Genomic DNA, 22468 nt, shown 5'->3' with positions numbered 1-22468 from the left:
ATGTAATAACGCTAGTAAGATATTTTTTTCAAGATCTGAAAAGGAAAATATTTGGAAGATGTTTAAGCTGTTTAAACATCAAATTTGAAGGAAAATAAGAACTGTCTAATTGATTATGGATAAAATATCAGTGTACTAGGAATAAACACATAGATATTTATATGCTGATGAATTTCATTAATGTGAATCCACTGGATTTCTATTCTGTTGTTTTAACTGCCAAACCATTTTCATGTTAGAACTTACCAAATATTATATGCATTTCAATAGCAGCAGCATTTTAAAAGACCTTAAATTCCCGAAGGCAATGAAGTGTCTGTTGTAATAGATCTCTTAATGTAAAGTTTTGCTTAGTGCATGACCTGAATGACTTTGCTGAATCTCCTTGCTTGGATCAGTACTAATGCTATTTCAATTTGGCTCTCAGAGAATTAAGTGTTATGCCTTAATATATTAGAAATTAAATGGTAGTTTTTTATGGAAAATAATAAGGGGGCAGAAAACATTGTAGTTGTACTTTTGGATCATGCAACCAGATTTCTGCCTTTACAGAGTTATCTTTTTTGATTGAGAACATGATTTTAATGTATAGTTTTGTTCTGATCTGCTTACTTTGTTCTTTGGTTTCCCTAGAATTATGATCTACAAACTGTCAATAGGTGTTGAGACATCCTAAATATGTATTGTTCTCAAGATACAAGGCAATTAAAAAACTTGTAATTTATAAAATTAAAAATGTTTAAATATATGTAGTTCCCATGGTTTGATCCTAGGTCATCCTTTCTTTCCTATCAACTTTTCCTCTCTAGGAAAATTTTTCATTCCCTAACTTCTAATATCATCCATAGTGCATACTCTCCATCCTTTCTCTCTCCTCTAAGCTTTATATTATATGTGTGCATGCTCAATCGCTCAATCATGTGCTGCTCTTTGCAGCCCCATGGACTGTAGCCTGCGAGGCTCATCTGTCCATGAAATTTTCCAGGCAAGAATACTGAAGAGGGTTGCCATTTCCTACTCTAGTGGATTTTCCCCATCCAGGAATCAAAGCCACGTCTCCTGCAACTCCTGGATTGGCAGGTAGATTCTTTACTACTAAGGCAACTGGGAAGCCTTCAAATTAGTGTGTGTGTGCGTGCGTGTGTGTGTGTGTGTGTGTGTGTGTGTGTGTGTGTGTGTGTAGGCTTCCTTGGTAGCTCAACTGTTACAGAATTCACCTGCAATGCAGGAAACCCCAGTTCAATTCCTGGATCAGGAAGTTACCCTGCATAAGGGGTAGGTTACCCACGCTAGTAGTCTTGGGTTCCCCTGGTGGCTCAGATGGTAAAGAATCCAGCTGCAATGCAGGAGACCTGGGTTCGATCCCTGGGTTGGGAAGATACCCAGGAGGGGGGCATGGCAACCCCCTTCAGTGTTCTTGCCAGGAGAATCCCCATGGACAGAGGAGCCTGGCGGCTACAATCTAAGGGGTCACAAAGACTCGGACATGAGTGAGCAACTAATCACAGCACAGCATACACGTGCACACACACACACACACACACACACACACACACACACGCACACACACACAGATATCTTCCTCCTTCAATCTTAGTCATATGGATATATAGCATCACAACCACTCTGTTCGTTAAAATAATCTATTAGCATCATTATTTGACTTTCAGCTCTCATACTTTACCCATCAGCGCATCCTGTTGTTTCTTTTTAAGATGCATCTCATTTGCATTGCTACTGATTTTCAGCTACATAAAATTTTGCCAACACAGCAGTGGTGCTTTTAAGTTTCATCATATATTTATACTCTGCTTTAAAGCCTTGATAAAGAATAAAAATGTATTAAAGAAAAGCTTGTCATAGATAGAGTACATATTGTGAAAAATGTATAGTTATAGAATTCCAAGGTATCTGTATACCCATCCATAGAATCAGTGTTATATTTTTAAACCTCATTCCTGGAAGCACTGCAGATGTCAGATCAATTTGGAATGCTGAATAGATCCACTGGGAATGACATGGCAGTAACCAAAATAGTATTTGGCCAAATTAAAAATGTATGCCAGTGATGCCAAGAGTCACAGTAACCTGGCAGGTATGTAGCTATTATTTAACTGTATGGTCATTGTTTTTTCCACTCAAAAGCTATTGGCTGTTTATGCAGAAATGGAGCCCATGACTTAGGCAGAGTCTCTCTTTTGATGTCATTGGTAACTGGTTGGGGATTGTATCCAGTTACAGGACACAATCTCTCATGCAAACTATTTGGGGAAAGTTTTAATAAATTATATAGTATCTTGCCTAGAAACAGAAATGGAAGAATATCTAATTAGGGATTAATTTTGATTATACATTTTTAATAATCAGAATGATGTCCATATTCTGAAATGATAATAGATTTCTTTTTTTGTACAAATTAGCCTGATCTTAATGTTTACTGAAGAATTATTAAGTTTTAAATGTTTATTCATAAGACCACTAATAAAATAAATATTTTTGTAAGTGATTTTCTTTGTATGTTCATGGGTCATAGAACTCTCCTTTTTCACCTGCATGCTTGTCTTGTGGTTAATGTTGCTATTTGGAAAGAATTTTGTTTTCATAGTTCTTAAAATTCCAAATTGGCCAAAGTGGCCCAAGTGCCTGAAAATGCAGCATGTGTTCTTAAGTTTAGGAGAATTAGTAATATTTATAAATAGTCTCCTCTGGATCTACATTATTGTCATTTTATTGGCTAGTGCTCAGTGGATGACATTATAAAGTGGCACAGTCTGCTGTTTGAAAAGTGCTGGAACTTTTCTATTTTATCATTCAAGGAAGGATTTCACACTAAAGACATCACTTCAACCTTATAAATACATTATCCTGGAAAAAAGCTGTATCAGGATACTTTTATATTTATAAGGTTTGGAGTAGTCGAATAGTCTCATTAATCATATATACAGTGAAAATAATATCAAATTTGATCTGCGTTTATGACTTGCCTCTTCCAGGTAAAGTGTGTTTGATCATGTCATTTATCTTCAATTTAATCCTTTAATTAATAACTGTAATAATACTTAGCAATGAAATAGTATTATTTTAAGTAAATGAAAGTAATTATTATATTGTCAATTTACATCATGATTATCATCAAATTTAATGTTATTGTGGAAGATTTCAGAACCGCCACACTGCAAACATATATATGAATTTGAATCCACTGTTTATTGAGTTAAAAAGCAGAATTCAGAATTAATATATTATCAAGAAGCAAATACAAGTTTGACTGTTTTCTATCTATTCTATGCTTGGACATGCCAACATTTATAAATAACTAACTTGGAAAAATAAAATAAGGTACAGAAAGTATAGATTTGGGAGGTGCAAATGTTTAATTCAAGTAAAATAGATCATGAGATGCTTCTAGGCTATTTCATGGCCAAGTTGAAATCACAGAAAAGGCTTTGGGCAATCACAAATAAGTGAATGCTCTATGCTGAATTTTAACTCCTCAAACTATCTTTTAAGTCATGTTGTTATATCAGTTATAGAGTCTGACAGAGAAATGAATAATGATACAAAATAAATTATAATATAAAATTAGTTTTGAAGTAGAGTATACTTTATGCCATTTGTGCTGAACAATGATAATCTAAGGCAAAATCAAATCATTAAAGTATTCAAAAATTCTCTAATACACAAATGCAAGTATTTTTGACAGATTCAACAATCAGCATTGTTGAGGGCAATCTTCCAAATCTAGGTAGCAAAACAAAAAGTTACACACATCTGGCAAACAAAGTGTGAATCCTTTATCATTCGTTACAAGTTTAATTTTTACCTTGCATGTTTTCTGACTTTTACATTGGTTTTGTGTGCTTTTACATAACCGTACATAACATATTATGTGCTAAAATATAAAATACTAAGCTTGAGTAGTCGGTGAATAGCCCAGTTGCTCATTCATCCACCTAGTCACTTAGGAAATAAAGATATCTGAGTATCTATTTTTGGTTAGCATTGTAAATAGAAAACTAATTGTCATATCTTGGTGTCTCACAGTCTAGATAATGAGGAAGATTTAAAATAATGACTGAAATGTAATATTAAGAGACTGTCTTTTCTCCACTATATATTTTTGCCTCTTTATTATAGTTTAAGTAACCACAGGTGTGTGGGATCTCTGGACTTTCTATCCTATTCCATTGATCTATACTTTTGTTTCTTTTTGTGCCAGCACAATGCTGTTTTGATTACTCTAGCTTTGTAGTATAGTAGTAAAAAATCAGGGAGCCTGATTCCCACAGCTCCATTCTTCTTTCTCAAGATAAAGAACTTTACAGTATACTAACACATATATATATGGAATTTAGAAAGATGGTAACGATAACCCTATATGCAAAACAGAAAAAGAGACACAGAAGTACAGAACAGACTTTTTGTGGGAGAAGGTGAGAGTGGGATATTTCGAAAGAACAACATGTATATTATCTATGGTGAAACAGATCACCATCCCAGGTGGGATGCATGAGTCAAGTGCTCGGGCCTGGTGCACTGGGAGGACCCAGAGGAATCGGGTGGAGAGGGAGGTGGGAGGGGGGAATACGTGTAACTCTATGGCTGATTTATGTCAATGTATGACAAAACCTACTGAAAAATAAAAAAAAAAAAAAAAAAAGAAAAGAAAAGAAAAAAAAATAAAAACAGCTAGAAAAAAAAATAAAAGATAATGGGAGGTACTTATTAAAAAAAAAAAAAGATTGTTTAGCTATTCAGGGTCTTTTGTGTTTCCATGCTATGGAGAGCAGTCTAGAAGTTCCTTAAAAAATTGAAAATATAGCTACCATAAGACCCAGAAATCCCACTCTTAAGTGTATATCCAGAGAAAACCATAAGTTGAACAGATTCGTGCACCTTGATGTTCATTGCAGCACTATTTACAATAGTAAGGGCATGGAAGCAATTTAAATGTCAACAAAGGAATGGATGAAGAAGGGGTGGTACATTATATATATAATGGATTATCACTTAGCCATAAAAAGGAATAAAATAGTTCCATTTGCAGAGAGGTAGATGGACCTAGAGAATGTCAAACAGTGTGAAATAAGTCACAATGAGAAAAATAAATATCACATACTATCACTTGTATGTGGAATCTAGAAAAATGGTACAGATGAACTTAATTACAAAGTAGAGTCACAGATATAGAGAACAAACTTAAGGCTACCAGAGGGAGAAGGCAGGGGAGGGATAAGCTGGGAGAATGGGATCTACATATATAGACTATTATATATAAGATAACCAATAAGACAAGACTGGAAAAGGGAGGTTTCATTCCAATCCTAAAGAAAGGCAACACCAAAGAATGCTCAAACTACTGCACAATTGCACTCATCTCACACACTAGAAAAGTAATGTTCAAAATTCTCCAAGCCAGGCTTCAACAGCATGTGAACAGTGAACTTCCAGATGTTCAAGCTGTATTTAGAAAAGGCAGAGGAACCAAAGATCAAATTGCCGACATCTGTTCAATCATCAATAAAGCAAGAGAGTTCCAGGAAAATATCTATTTCTGCTTTATTCACTGTGCCAAAACCTTTGACTGTGTGGATCACAACAAACTGAAAAACTCTTAAAGAGATGGTAATACCAGACCACCTGATCTGCCTCCTGAGAAATCTGTATGCAGGCCAAGAAGCAACAGTTAGAAATGGACATGGAACAACAGAGTGGTTCCAAATAGAGGAAGGAGTAAATCAAGGCTGTATATTGTCACCCTGTTTATTTAACTTATCTGCAGAGTACATCATGAGAAACGCTGGACTGGAAGAAGCACAAGCTGGAATCAAGATTGTTGGGAGAAATATCAATAGCCTCAGATATGCAGATGACACCACCCTTATGGCAGAAAGTGAAGAAGAACTAAAGAGCCTCTTGATGAAAGTGAGAGGAGAGTGGAAAAAGCTGGCTTAAAGCTCAACATTCAGAAAACTAAGATCATGGCACATGGTCCCATGACTTCATGGGAAATAGATGGCGAAACAGTGGAAATAGTGGCAGACTTTATTTTCCTGGGCTCCAAAATCACCGCAGATGGTGACTGCAGCCATGAAATTAAAAGATGCTTACTCCTTGGAAGGAAAGTTATGACCAACCTAGATAGCATATTAAAAAGCAGAGACATTACTTTGTCAACAAAGGTCCATCTAGTCAAGGCTATGGTTTTTCCAGTGGTCATGTATGGAAGTGAGTTGGACTATAAAGAAAGCTGAGTGCCAAAGAATTGATGCTTTTGAACTGTGGTGTTGGAGTAGACTCTTGAGAATCCCTTGGACTGCAAGGAGACCCAACCAGTCCATCCTAAAGGAGATCAGTCCTGGGTGTTCATTGGAAGGACTGATGTTGAAGCTGAAACTCCAGTCCCTTGGCCACCTGATGCGAAGAGGTGACTCATTTGAAAAGACCCTGATGTTGGGAAGGATTGAGGGCAAGAGGATGATGGAGGATAAGATGGTTGGATGGCATCACTGACTCAATGGACATGAATTTGGGTAGACTCCAGGAGTTGGTGATGGACAAGGAGGCCTAGCATGCTGCGGTTCATGGGGTCACAAAGAGTTGGACACAGAAACTGAAACTGAAGTGGCTTGTGTGCTAGTTTCCTGTAGCTGCTCTAACACTTTCCTACAAACTTGATGGTTTAAAACAATTGAAGCTTACTCTTTCACAATTCTGGATGCCAGCAGTCCACAAAAATACCACTGGGACTAAATCAGGGTGTTATCATAGCCACATTTCCTCTGGAGACTCTAAGAAAGAATTTGCTCCTTGCCCTTTCCAGGTTTCCCACGTGGCTCAAGTGTTAAAGAATCTACCTGTCAATGCAGGAGATACAGGGGACACAGGTTCAATTCCTGGGTCAGGAAAATTCCCTGGAGAAAAAAATGGCAACTCAATCCAGTATTCTTGCCTCGGATGATCCCATGGACAGAGGAACCTGGTGGGCTACAGTTCATGGGGTCGCAAAAGGTTTGACAGGACTGAACATACACGAATGCATTCTTCTTCCAGGGGCTCTTCTGGGGGCTGCTGATATTCCTTGGCACGTGGCCACATCACTCTAGTCTCTGCTTCTGTCATTGCATTGTTTGCATCTCTTCTTCCTCTGTGGTAAAATCTCCCTCTGCTTCCCCCTTATAAGGATACATGTAATGGCTATACTACCCAAAGCAATCTATAGATTCAGTGCAATCCCTATCAAGCTACCAATGGTATTTTTCACAGAACTAGAACAAATAATTTCACAATTTGTATGGAAATACAAAAAAACCTTGAGTAGCCAAAGTAATCTTGAGAAAGAAGAATGGAACTGGAGGAATCAACCTGCCTGACTTCAGACTATACTACAAAGCCACAGTCATCAAGACAGTATGGTACTGGCACAAAGACAGAAATATAGATCAATGGAACAGAATAGAAAGCCCAGAGATAAATCCACGAACCTATGGACAGCTTATCTTTGACAAAGGAGGCAAGGATATACAATGGAAAAAAGACAACCTCTTTAACAAGTGGTGCTGGGAAAACTGGTCAACCACTTGTAAAAGAATGAAACTAGATCACTTTCTAACACCATACACAAAAATAAACTCAAAATGGATTAAAGATCTAAACGTAAGACCAGAAACTATAAAACTCCTAGAGGAGAACATAGGCAAAACACTCTTCAACATAAATCACAGCAGGATCCTCTATGACCCACATCGCAGAATATTGGAAACAAAAGCAAAAATAAACAAATGTGACCTAATTAAACTTAAAAGCTTTTGCACAACAAAGGAAATTATAAGCAAGTTGAAAAGACAGCCCTCAGATTGGGAGAAAACAATAGCAAATGAAGCAACAGACAAAGGATTAATCTCAAAAATATACAAGCAACATCTGCAGCTCAACTCCAGAAAAATAGATGACCCAATCAAAAAATGGGCCAAAGAACTAAACAGACATTTCTCCAAAGAAGACATACAGAAGGCTAACAAACACATGAAAAGATGCTCAACATCACTCATTATCAGAGAAATGCAAATCAAAACCACAATGAGGTACCATTACACGCCAGTCAGGATGGCTGCTATCCAAAAGTCTACAAGCAATAAATGCTGGAGAGGGTGTGGAGAAAAGGGAACCCTCTTACACTGTTGGTGGGAATGCAAACTAGTACAGCCACTATGGAGAACAGTGTGGAGATTTCTTAAAAAACTGGAAATAGAACTGCCATATGACCCTGCAATCCCACTTCTAGGCAAACACACCGAGGAAACCAGATCTGAAAGAGACACGTGCACCCCAATGTTCATCGCAGCACTGTTTATAATAGCCAGGACATGGAAGCAACCTAGATGTCCATCAGCAGACGAATGGATAAGGAAGCTGTGGTACATATACACCATGGAATATTACTCAGCCATTAAAAAGAATTCATTTGAATCCGTTCTAATGAGATGGATGAAACTGGAGCCCATTATACAGAGTGAAGTAAGCCAGAAAGATAAAGACCATTACAGTATACTAATGCATATATATGGAATTTAGAAAGATGGTAATGATAACCCTATATAGAAAACAGAAAAAGAGACACAGATGTACAGAACAGACGTTTGGACTCTGTGGGAGAAGGCGAGGGTGGGATGTTTCAAGAGAACAGCATCGAAACATGTATATTATCTATGGTGAAACAGATCACCAGCCCAGGTTGGATGCATGAGACAAGTGCTCGGGCCTGGTGCACTGGGAAGACCCAGAGGGATGGGATGGGAAGGGAGGTGGGAGGGGGAATCGGGATGGGGAGTACATGTAAATCCATGACTGATTCATGTCAATGTATGACAAGACCCACTGCGGTATTGTAAAGTGATTAGCCTCCAACTAATAAAAATAAGTGGAAAAAAAAAAATAAAGCTTATACAATTGAAAGCTGATAACCAAGAAATCCCCCCATTCCCCATCCCAAGATCTCTAATTTAAATATATGTATAAAATCCTTTGTTGATATGTAAGGTAATATCCAGAGATTCCAAGGATTAGAATGGGGACATCTTTTTTTTCCCCATTGGAATTTGGGGAGGTACTATAAGCAGTCAACCACAACTTATATCTATCCTCAATGTGCAAATTTTTCATTATTTCTAACATCACCCCTGAACTTGGAAAACTGTAAAAAAAAAAAAAGTGACATGAAATATCTCACTTTTTTATTGATTGCAAGTTGATATGACATTTTAGGCATACTGTATTAAGTAAAATATGTATTTGAAATAATTTTACTTCTTTTTCAAGATGGCTATTAGAAAATTTTAAATTGCATGTGAAGTTAACATTTCATTTCTATTAGCAGTTATCTAGAATGTGTGTGTCTGTCAGATCAAATCATTTGATAATATAGATAAGTTGCTATTTTCTTACAAATAAATAATTATAATTTCTGAAAACTTCTACAAGTCAATTAAATGCTTAGTTTTATTTTATAGGTGTACTTTATTGTTGTCCATATTGAATCAAACTGCTTACTGTTGCTTTTCTTCATTTCACAGCAAAAAACCAACAGGAAATTCATGTGAAAATCACTGACCACCATTTGCTGCTCCAGCTTCCTTCAGCTCCTAACTCTAGGAGCTTGAGGACTAAAGTAAACCACAGGCGGCCACAGGCACTCACTACCAGCCCTGACAAAGCAAAATCGCCTCACATGGTGAGTGCCAGACTGATGGACAATCTCTTAGAACTGAAAGGAAATAAGATAATTTTGAGGAAGTTGACAGTTTCTTTTTTAAAAGGTCATATTCTAAAAGGGGAAGAGTGGTGAGGAAAAAAGGGGAAATGTTTATGATGGGGAGAGATCCAAGGGATACTTGTGGTTGGAAGTCTTCCCAGAAAGGAAGTCTGAAATTTGAAGAGACTTGTGTGAAGGTCTGGAGAAGAGTTGGAGAGGAGTGGTCAGAGGAGGAAACCTAGGAGGTCCTGACCAGTAAAATATTGAGATTTTATATCTCAGTCTTTCATATGCTGCTGCTGCTAAGTTGCTTCAGTCATGACTGACTCTGTGCAACCCCATAAATGGCAGCCCAACAGGCTCCTCCATCCCTCAGTCTCTCCAGGCAAGAATACTGGAGTGGGTTGCCATTTTCTTCAATTGATGAAAGTGAAGTCGCTCAGTCAGCCCAACTCTTAGCGACCCCATGGACTGCAGCCTACCAGGCTCCTCCGTTCATGGGATTTTCCAGGCAAGAGTACTGGAGTGTGTTGCCATTTCCTTCTCCAAGTACCTTCATATATGTCATTCTAAATTTATTTATAATATTCATTTTTGAATGCAAAACTTTGAGGTACAGAAAGATGAAATGATTTTCCCAAGGTCACAGAGATATTACATATCAAGTGTAAATTTAGATCTATCAATAAGTGAATAGGATATTCTTTTAGAATATTGAAGCCTGACTGAATGGTGAATACATGAGCGTGGAAAATATGACATGCAACTTGAGAAAATTTGGGTAATTTCAATGATAAGAGTCTATGTGTGACTGGAATTGGAGAGAGAGGAGGCAGGCCATGGAAGTGTCTGTACTTGAAACTATTTGTGGCCGCTGCAGGAACACACCGTGTCCAGAAAGCTCAGAAGAAATGGGACATTGGTTGGCCTTTTAACTAGTCAAAGTTTTGAACTTGACTGGTTTCCTAGCATCCCACTATATTTCTAGTAAGCTTTGACCTTTACATTTTTAGATAAGTGCCTATAAGAAATGTAAGTCTAGTTATACTTCAAATCTCACACATCTGAAAGAAACACAGTGAAAACACAAGTTCAAGTTTTAGCTCATTGTAAAATGAAGGTGTTCAAAGGACTATGCTAGCACACAATTATGGTGACTTAAAAGTACCATGACATCACATCAGCCTTCAGAATTCTCAACTACATACTTCTTAACTTATGCTGTTCTTGTTAGAAATCATTTCATTTTCACTTCACCCAGAAACTTCTGGGACTCAGTGCCTTTTTTTTTTTTTTTTTCTCTTTTTTTCTCCAAATGTTAGCATTACCCTTGCTTCAGTGGACTCTTTTATCCTTGGGCTCTGAGATAAATTATTTTATTGATGCCCTTCCCTGGCACACTATTGGTCTCTAATCACTGAAGCATTCAATCTGTAAGTAAATAACAGAGTAGTGGCTGGATATGAGTGGAGAGAAGAAAATTCTATGCACTAACAGACTTGGCCCAGCAAAAATTTACAAAATCCAAGTAAGACTTTCACCCTTGCTGCTCTTTGGAAACCTCTTTTCATTAACTGTTTGGAGTTTTCCATGTTCTGATTTCTCAATAGCCTTCTTTATTTGTAGTTGTTAATCTGGCCTCTCATTTAGTTAAACTCATGACACTTGACCCAGGTTCTCTCATTTCACCTCATTTCAATCAATCACTGTCTCTCTATAGAGATTGTTTCATCCTTCCCCAAAGTCTGAGGAAAAGAGAGCATTAATTTTAAAGCAAATATCTTTTAACTAAACTCTACTTCAGATCCCTTTTTATTTTCTTAAAAATTTAATTGTCATTATTTACTTTTCTTCCTTTATCTTTTCTTTCCTATTTACTCTTTGTAAAGTTCTGATCATTTAAGGTTAATATTTATTTTAAGTTTTCACAAATTCATAAGAGAAATAACAAAGCATTATTCTTTAAATTGACCTGGAATTATGTGATTGAAAATTTAAATATTTAGCACTCATTTCCTATTCTGTGAACTGTTTTTTTAATATTTATTAACTATATCTATGGATACTTTAGTATACATTTTGCAATGTTTTTTAAACTTGTTTATGAATTAATATTTAGCACTTATCATTTTATGACAAATATATTTGCTACATCTTACTAATATGTAAGAAAAATGGTAAAAATTATAAAGGTTTAATTGTGTGCATGACATTAGTCACCATTTCTCTTCGTGATATCTTCAAATGTTTCTAATCTTAGACTGTCATTCAATTCAGTTCAGTCGTTCAGTCATGTCCGACTCTTTGCGACCCCATGAACCACAGCACGCCAGGCCTCCCTGTCCATCATCAACTCCCGGAGTCCACCCAAACCCATGTTCATTGTGTCGGTGATGTCATCCAACCATCTCATCCTCTGTCGTCCCCTTCTCCTCCTGCCCTCAATCTTTCCCAGCATCAGAGTCTTTTCCAATGAGTCAGCTCTTTGCGTCAGGTTTCTATATTTCAGATTAATATATCATTAAATATTTTTATCTTATTAATTTCAAATTTTGAATTCATGTAGAATCACTTTACTCTTTCTCATAATACCCAGTTTGTCATAGGTCATGAAAACAACAAATCATCTAGCTTAATTCATACTCCATGTCATTAATTCAGAAGATATAATTTTCTAAAATTAAATCATATTTGACAAATTTACTGATTTATTCTGTTAGACAAAGACAATAAGCATAGTAATGATAAGAATTGTGTATATTTTTATGCACGCAATATAATATTTAATACTGTTAATGCTATGTATATTACAAAGTGGGTTTTCACTGACTGCTGAATTGGATTACAAAATTGAGCTATCACATTGTCAGTGTTATGGTATTTTGTTAGTACTTTGCAGGATCTTCTTGAAACTTCACTTTTAACCAAGTCAATTTATACATTATCCCTTCCATAGTCTTTCTTATACCTATCCACTTTTGGACCATGTTGGTGTAGTCTCCTCTCTATTTCTCATTCTAGAATTTAGCTGCTTTATTTCAAAAGGCATACTTTTGCCCAGTAATGTTGCTTCTATCTGACACACTTTGGATACCCATTCATCTTCAGTATCTAGTGCTCATATCTGCATGAGATTCGGGCTTTCTGATATTACCTGTAGTAAGAACACAGAGATATAGTTGCTTGGTTAATTGTTTATTGACCATATATTTTATTTCATGAAAGTCATTCTCAATAGTGCTAGCTAGCCCTAGCAAAGACCAGATGGATTCAGAGATTCCAAATTGGAAATTATTAAGCAGATTGTATTTGCTAAGGAATGGAACCCCATAGTCTATATATTGTACAAAAAAATAAAAGAAATAAAAGGATGGCAATGAAAGAAAAACAGGCGCATTTTTCTGGCATTTGTCTTAATATTGGAAAAGAGCTTCATATGCAGTTAGATGGGCTTCCCTGATGACTCAGCAGATAAAGAATCCACCTGCAATTCAGGAGACACAGGAGATGTGGGTTTGATCCCTGGGCCAGGTAGATCCTCTGGAGTTTGAAATGGCAACCCGCTCTAGTATTCTTGCCTTAAAACAAACTCATGTTCAATCCCCAGTGGAACCACCAAAGGAAAAAAAAAAAAAGAATCCCATGGGCAGAGGAGCCTGGTGGGCGACAATCCATGGGGTCGCAAAGAGTTGGATACGACTGAACACACACACCCATGTTTTAATGATCAAACATTAAAAATATATATATTTATTTATTTTTGGACACTAGGTCTTCATTGCTGCCCTAGTTTTTCTAGTTGTGGCAAGTGAGAGCTACTCTTTAGTTTCAGTGTGTGGGCTTCTCATTACTGTGGCTTCTCTTGCTGTGGACCACAGGCTCTAGGTGCATAGGATCAGTAGTTGCAGCTTTTGTCTCTAGAGAGTGGGCTAAGTAGTTGTGACTTATGGGTTTAATTACTCTGTGGCATGTGGAATCTTCCCCGACTAGGGATAAAACACATGTGCCCTGCATTGGCAGACTGATTCTTAACCACTGGATCACCAAGGAAGTTGCCAAACTTTCTTAGAGGATATATATTGAGTTTATAATTTAAAACTTTCTAAGACAGAAATAGAGGAGGGACAGTCAGAGCTGAATGCAAGAAACTGGAGAATAACACAATATAAAGATCTTGATAGAGCACCTAGTGTTCCCTGCCTTCTATATTGTTTTTTTTTAAAGAATATACTTGAAGAAGAATAAACAGGTGTACATGTTGTTTTAAGACTGGTGAGAAGAAAAAGAATGACTCGGAGGCTAAAACTGTATGGTAACACCATAAAACAAGATTTATAGGTAGAACTGGAAGTGTGAGACTTCACAGTTTTGCCTAAGGCCATCTGCATTGATCTTCATCCATACACCAGGCAAATACAAGTATTGTAGAAGTATTTCCTGCCTTGTATATCTCCGTAAGTTCACATTTTTGTATGAACTATATCATACTTTTTGCAGGAACTACAACATAATGTTTATGTTTAATAAGAAGAAAGTTATAGACTAAGATGTCTCTCTATGGCTAATTAAAGTAATAGTAACCTGCATTTATGAAACACTTACTGTAGGTCAGATATTATGCTAATATGAAAGTCCTTAAATCATGTTTCATTTCATTCTCACAAAAATGCAGTAAATGTAATACACACTTTATAGATGAGGAGACTGGGGTTTAAGGAGATTAATATCTGGTGAGGGTCACACAAGTATAAGTGATAGAGCTGGAAAGTGAGTCATCAATAAAAAGAATCTGATCACAGAGATACTATAGGAGAAAACCCTGATGTTAAGTCATCTTAAATCCAATATCCAATTTCCAACATCAAAATTGCTGGTTATGCTGAGTACTTGTATACATTGTCATTGCAGCTTTACAGTCTGAGTCTTTCATGCTTGGACTTAGTCATATTTACAAAGTATATTACATATTTGTCTTCATTAGTAAGTGGTGTGTATGTGTATGTATGCTTAGTCACTCAGGCATGTCCAATTCATTGCGAGTCTGTGAACTGTAGCCCACGAGGCTCCTGTCCATGGTATTTTCCAGACAAAACTACTGGAGCAGGTAGCCATTCCCGTCTCCCAGGATCTTCCCAATTCAGGGTTTAAACCCAGTCTCCTACAGTGCAGGTGGATTCTTTACTATCTGAGACACCAAGGAAGCTCAATAAGTGGCATACTAATAAAAATTTACATTTTTATTGATGATTCGCTCAGGGTCTTGACAATAGTCATTTTAAGAGATGGAAGTGATATAGTTCATCGAATTAATTCTACATATAAAAGATCATATCAGCTATCTGGATCTCATGAATATATTCATAACCCTGTGACCTTTGGATAGCCCTATTTATTGTAAGTGTAGGAACTAATAAGCAATGTGAAATGGGTATCTTTGTGAAGAATACTGAGTTAACACTGAGACAGGGGAGAGAGGTGGGAGGGGGGTTCAGGATGGGGACACATGTACACTCATGGCTCATTCATGTCAACGTATGGCAAAAACCACGACAATATTGTAAAGTAGTTAGCCTTCAATTAAAATAAATAAGTAAATTTTAAAAAAAAGACTTAGACTGAGACAGCTGTGCCATCAGGCTCACCTAAGTGGCAATACTTGATATTTCTAAAATTTAGAGTGATGGATTATTGAAATATAGTTCTACATTTTTAATTATTTGGAGATTTTAAATGAAAGAGAGTACTGAATAGTAAAAGTGAAAATCTGTTGCTTAGTGGTGTCAAACTCTTTGCCACCCTCTGGACTGTAGGCCTCCAGGCTCCTCCAGCCAAGAACACTAGAGTGGGTTGCCATTTTCTTCTCCTTGGGAGTTTCCCAGTCCAGGGATTGAACCCACATCTCCTGCTTAGTAAGCAGATTCTTTACTCAGTAGGCCACCGGGGAAGCCCTAACAAAGAGTAAAGAATGTATTAAACGTCAGGCAGGTTTATGGGGATGATAAGTTTTTAACAAAGGAGAGGGGCAGGAGACTTCATCAGGAAAGTAAATTTGCACATTGCTTCACAGGAAATCCATAAAAAGAAATTAGGTAATGGAAAGATAGTTTTCTTGGTTTATTTCTGTTAAAATTATTTTGACATGCCCCCTGGAAGTAACCTATGTTCCCATTAACCTCTGCTCCCTTGCTGCTGTTTGCAAACCCTTCAGATGGCCTTATGGTTAAAAGTTTGCTTCGAAACATCCAAGATTGGAGAAAACAGCCTATTATAATCCCTTTGAGGATATTATTCAGTTTGAAAAAGAAACCCTAAGAAAATCTCACTTGCTGCCCCCTGCCCTTTTTTGTTGTAGTAGTAAAATACACGCAATACAGTTAACCATCTTAATCATTTTAAGTGTACATTTCAGTGGTATAAAAGACAATCTGTATGTAATGCTGTGAAAACATCACCACTGTTCAATGCAACTGTATATCTATTTTCCTCTTGAAAAGCTGAAACTCTACTCATCAGACAATAATCTCTCATTACTATTTTCCTTATCCCCTGGCAACTGCCATTCTACTTTCAGTTTCTTAGAGTTTCCCTACTTTGGGTAACTTATAAAATTGGAATCAGTCAGTCTGTATTGTGATTGACATACTGCACTTAGGATAATGTCCTCAAAGTTCATCCATGCTGTAACATATTTCAGAATGCCCTTCATTTTTAAAGCTGAGCAATATTGAGCTGTATGTATATACCACATTTTGCTCATCTATTTATCCATTAATGGACACCTGGGCTGTTGCTATATTTTAGCTATTGTAAATAATACTGCTGTGAAATATCTTCTTAAAACCCTGCTTTCAGTTATTTTGGGTATATACCCAGAAACGGAATTGCTGGATCATATGTATATTCTACTTTCAACTTTTTGAGGACCTGTCATACAGTTTTCCACAGTGACTTTTCCATATTACATTTCTCACTGTAGTGTGTATGGATTTCAACTTCAAATCACAGCCATCTTAATGGGATATATCTCATTGTATTTTTGATTTTCGTATCCCTAATAATTAGTGTTGTTGAGCTTATCATGTGCTAAATGGTCTTTTGATATTTTTAGAGAAATGTCTTTAAGTCCTTTGTCCACTTTTTATTTTTCTTTGTTGTTGTTGTTGAGGTTTGAAAGTTCTTTACATATTCTGGATATTAAAGACAGGGAAGCCTGACATGCTGCAGTCCATGGGGTCTCAAAGAGTCAGACGTGACTGATTAACAAAATCCTTCATATATGATTATTAAATATTTTCTCTCATTCTGTGGGTTTCACTTTTACTGTTAGTATCCTTTAATGAAAAATATTGCATGAAATCTAGCATGTCTATTTTTTCATTTGTTGCCTGTTGCCTTTGGTGTCAAGAAAGCATTGCCAATCTCATGGCATGAAGCTTTTGTCCTGTTATCTTCTAAGAATATTTTAGCTTTCATTTTACATTTAAGTCCTTGATTCATTTTGAGTTAATTTTTGAATATGGTATTAGACAAGGATCCAACTTATATTTTTGCATATATCTTGTTTTCTTAACACTGTTGAAAGACTATCTTTTTGCTATTGAATTGTCTTGGCACCCTATCACAAATCATTTAGCCATATATATTAGGGTTTAATTCTTGGATTTTTGATTCTGTTTCATTGATTTATATGTCTGCCTTTATACTAGTACAACACAGTCTTAATTACTATAACTTTGTTGTAAACTCTGATATCAGGATCTTATCTTGATACCAAGTTTTTTCTTCTTTATCAAGATTGTTGTGAATATTCAGAGTCCCTTGAGATTCCACGTGAATTTTAGGATTGACTTTTCTATTTCTTAAGAAAAACATCATTGGGATTTTGATAGGAATTGTATGAATCTATAGAGTGCTTTGGGTAAATATTGATATCTTAAAACTACTGTATTCTAGTCCATTAATATGCTTCCATTTGTTTATGTTTTCTTCATTTTTTTTTCAATAATGCTTTGTAGTTTTTATTTTATAAATCTTCCACTTCTTGCTTAAGTTGATTTCTAAGGATTATGTTCCTTTTGATCCTATTATAAATTTAATTGTTTTCACTCTTTCTTTTCCAAATTGCTCATTGTTAATGCATTTAAAAATGCAACTGATTTTGTGGGTTGATTTTATATCCTGTTGAATTTATTTATTAGTTCTAATTGTTTAATGTAATCATTAGGATTTTCTATATATAAGATCTTACACATAGAAATACATACTTCTTCCTTTCTACTTTTTTAATTTTTATAATACAAATTTGTGAAATTTTCTAGTTTTACTCCTATTCTTTATTTTTAACTTCATCCTATTGGGCTCAGAGAAAGTACTTTATATGTCTCTTTAAACCTATTGAGACTTAATCTGTGTCCTAACATATGTTCTATCTTGGAAAACTGCTCTGTGTACCCTTGAGAAGAATACACACGCTATCGTTATTAGGTAGACTGTTCTGTATATATGTTCTATCTAGGTTTACTGTGCTGTTTAAGTCTTCCATCTCTTACTCATCTTCTGTCTGGGAATTTTATCCATTATTGAGGGTGAAGTATTAATACTCTATTATTATATAATTGTTTATTTCTCTCTTTAGTTCTGTCCATTTTTCTTCATGTATTTTGATGATCTGTTATTGGGTGTGTAAATGTTTATAATTCCTTTTTTTCTTGCTATATTTAATATTTTATTAATAGATAATATGCATTTTTGTCTCCTGTAACCTTTTTTATATAAAGTCTTCTTTACCTCATGTTAGGCTTCCCAGGTGGCTCAGTGGCAAAGAATCTGCCTGGCAACTGCAGGAGATGCAGTAGACATTGATTTGATCCCTGGGTCTGGAAGATCTGGAAGAGGAAATAGCAACCCATTCTGGTATTTCTTGCCTGGAAAGTTCCATGGACAGAAGAGCCTGGTGGGCTACAGTCCATGGGATTGCAGAGTCTGATAAAACTGAGCACGCACCTCATCTTAACTCATATTAGCATAGCCTCTTCTGTTTTGGTCATTTGCAATGGAATATATTTTTCCATCTTTTTACTTTCATTCTATTTGTATCTTTGGATCTAAATTGTGTTTCTTATAGACAGTATATAGTTTGATCATGTGTTTTAGACATTCTGGTCATCTTTGGGTTTTGATTGGAGAGTTTAATCCATTTACTTTTAAAGTAATTACTAAAGGAAGAACTTAACCTCTGTCATTTTGCTATTTGTTACCTGTATGTCTAAAGCATTTTTGTCACTCGTTTCCTGCATTATCATCTTCTTTGTGTTTAGTTGATTTGGGGGGGGGGCAGTACTGAAATATCTCAATTTCTTCCTCATTTTTTACATTTATTCTGTAGCTCTTTTCTTTATGGTTACTATTTGATATACCTTAAACATTCTAAAGTTACAACAGTTTAATCTGAATTTATACCAGCCTAATTTCAATAACATACCAAAACGTTGATACTTAATAGCTCTTTCCTACTCCTTTTAGTTGCCAGTGTCCCAAAATTACATCTTTATAAATTGTGTGTTCCTGCAGGACAGTTTGCCAGATTTTGGGGTTGACTTTTTTTTTTTTTTGGTATTAGCACTTTGAATATACTGAATACACTATCTTCTTGCCTTTAAAATTTCTGATGAAAAACTGCTCATATTCTTATTGATGATCCCTCATATGTGACCAGTTGCATCTTTCTTGTTGCTTTCAGAACTTTCCAACTTTGGAAAGTTTATTATGTATCTTGATGTGGGTCTCACTGAGTTCAACTTGGTTGGAGGTTATTGAGTTTATTGTATGTTTTTATTCATGTTTTTACCAAGTCTTCTTCAGTGATTCTCTTATGTTCTTCTCTCTCTTCTTTTCCTGGGACTTTGACAATATATATGATGTTCCATCTGCTGGTGTCCCACAGGTCACTTAGGTTATTTTCACTTCTTTTTTTCTTTCTACTCCTCAGACTCAAAATGTTATTGTCTTTTCTTCAAGTTTACTAATTCTTTTCTTTTCTTTTCTTTTTTTTTTTCCTTTTATCCACTTGCTCAAATCTGCATGTGAATCCCTCTTGTAAATTTTTGTTTTCAATTATTATACTTTTTAGCTCTGGAATTTCTTTTTGGTTACTCTTTAGTTTTCTGTCTATTATTGATATTCCTTCTTTTCATGCATCACTTTCTTGACTTGCTCAGCATGTTCCTTTGTTCTTTCAAAATTTGTAAGATAATTAATTTTAAGTCCCTGCCTCGTAGGTATGCCATTAAGTCTTTTTCAGAGACAATTTCTGTTGATAATTTTTTCTTTTGAATGGACAATACTTTTATGTCTTTTGCATGCTATGTGATTTGTTGTTGTTGAAAAATGGACATTTAAATCTGATAATGTGGTAACTCTGGAAATCAGATATTTCCCCTACCTCAGGCTTTGCTGGGTTTTGCTTTTGGTTTTGTTGTTGTTGTTTTTTTTTTTCTATAACCTATCTCTGTGATGAGAATCATCCTGAGCCAGAAATGTAAGATCTTCTCAAGTCTATTCTGAGCCTGTACCTTTACTCCAAGTATGCAAAGTGACTTTCTAATTTGTTCCATTTATGAAGTCTCTTTTGAATGCTATAGGTTTTATAGTTAGTCTCAAAAGTGAAGGAAAAAATTAATGAAAGGGAATTAAATGCCCTCCTGAAAGTCACTTTAGACAGGTTGGGAGGGGATTGCAACAATGCGGGGACCTGCAACAATGGCCACATGCCTCTTTCTCTGTATCTCTGAGGTAAAGGCATCAATCAGCAACCAGAACAGAGATCCCCAATATTTAAAGGACAGAGTGTTTGTTTACACTCTTGCAAGATTTGTGCAGGCTGCTCCAGCAATACCTACCATGGTGTGTGTGTGGAGGAGGGTGGGGAGGGTACCCTTAGCTGCTATTGTGCTAAGAGTTGAAATTAGTTGAAATTAGCCAATTTACCACTCAAACTTTTCCCAAGATGCTGCAAACCTTCAGTAGACTACAGAATTCCAAAATCATTATATCAGACAACTTTTGCCAGTGCAATTTTTGCCTACATTAAGAAACTATTTCCTGGTACTTCCTACTCCTCTATCTTCTTAGAACCCTTCTGCTTGATGTTTTAAGATAGTTACAGGCAATTTGAATGGCTGAACTTTCAAAAATTTTAAATAAATTCAATGAAAATATAATAAAATGAAATATCCACAGACTTACTCAGCTACCAAAATAGAGTGAATCAAAATAAGATAATTATATTTATTTTCATTATATGCTTAAGAATTTATATATCAGTAAAATGATTTTTAATTGTTTTTACTTAAAAGCCACACTTCTTTTACCAAGGGTGCAGGGAATTATGCATTTTTATAATCAGTGAAAATGAATACATATGTAATGGAGAAAATATTGAATATGAATTCTTAGTTTGAAATTTTATCTTGTGTTTTTCCCATAAATTATCATCAACTTATCACTGAACTTGGATTCATGTAGAAGAAACATTTAAACATTTAGCAGTTGCCTTTTTTGATTTAGTAATTCAGTTACATCAAGCACAATCACTTTTACTAAGTTTGTTCTTTCAATCATTTTCCTGTTGAGATATAGAACAGTCTCATTTACCCAAACATGCTTAGAAAGTTTTATCCTAAGTCAAAAGCAGTGATAATCTCAGCCTGTGTTATCATACTGACAGGTTGGCAACTTTCAAACCTGCAGAAGATATTTTAAAGGGTCATTTATTTTTCATTCATTTACTCATCACACATTGATTTACTTAAATAGTTAATAAGTACCTGCTATATATAAGCTGCTGTTTGTAGTACTATGGATGTAGATAGAGATCAAGATATATTTGCTTTCAAGGAAATTCTAGACCAGTAATTAGAAGTAAAGCTGACTATAAAAACTAGCTTATCAAGTTACCATCTGGTTTTCTGTTACATACCAGTGTAAGACTCAATAAAGGATTAAAAGAAAAGGCCATTAATTTAATATATAAGGTCAGAAATACTTCATAGAGAAAGCAACACTAGATATGTCTTAAAGATAAGTGAGCACAGTAGAGAAAGGGATTGGTGTATTGAAAAGCAATATGAAGAGATACCATTCTAAATAAAGGGACTTAGAATGGACAAAGACAAAGAATCAAACATGTGACAGTTAGAGAACTGTATGCTACTGGCTATGCGCAGAATGTGGTCATGAGGGGAGTCATGATAAGTACTATGACTGGAGACACAGGCAGGGCCCAGGACATGTCTAGTCTAGCCAAGGCGTTTGCATTTGTTGTAGCAATAAATAAAAGCTTCAATGTATGGAAATACAATAAACATATTTGCAGTCCAGAAGATATCCAATCCCTACAGTACTCTGGGTACTGTGAAATTCATACATGTGAAGCTTAGAGATGTATGTCTGAGAGTAAGATTATAATATCTCAAATCCGAGTGCTTGGGTTGGCCCATTTACCTTTCCTCCACACTGAGATTCAGCACTTGTCTTCTAGGGAACGGGTGTCCACTCCTAATTTGGTAATGGCTTCCTGGATGATTCCTTCCACTAGAGATGTCTATTCCTAGTACAATGAGACATTTTGAGATTAGCTATGTATTAAACGATTTTAAGAACTTTCTTGATTTTGCTTCATTGTAGAATGAAAACATCTCAATGTGTTGAGTTGGCTAT

At 35.7% G+C, this 22468-nt stretch overlaps 1 long non-coding RNA gene across 1 annotated transcript in view; it reads left to right on the top strand.

Moving 5' to 3' along the window:
- The first annotated feature begins 9594 nt into the window (after positions 1-9594).
- LOC136173357 (uncharacterized) overlaps positions 9595-22468 on the top strand; it is a 132681-nt gene continuing 119807 nt past the window's right edge. Inside the window, exon 1 of the long non-coding RNA XR_010664212.1 lies at positions 9595-9730. This is a non-coding gene — a long non-coding RNA (uncharacterized lncRNA). The remainder of the gene's footprint in view (positions 9731-22468) is intronic.

The sequence above is a fragment of the Muntiacus reevesi genome, chromosome 8 (assembly GCF_963930625.1).
Source record: "Muntiacus reevesi chromosome 8, mMunRee1.1, whole genome shotgun sequence".
NCBI lineage: Eukaryota > Metazoa > Chordata > Mammalia > Artiodactyla > Cervidae > Muntiacus > Muntiacus reevesi.
Note: the sequence above shows the minus strand (reverse complement) of the source record. Positions and strands in the feature narration are given on the sequence as shown.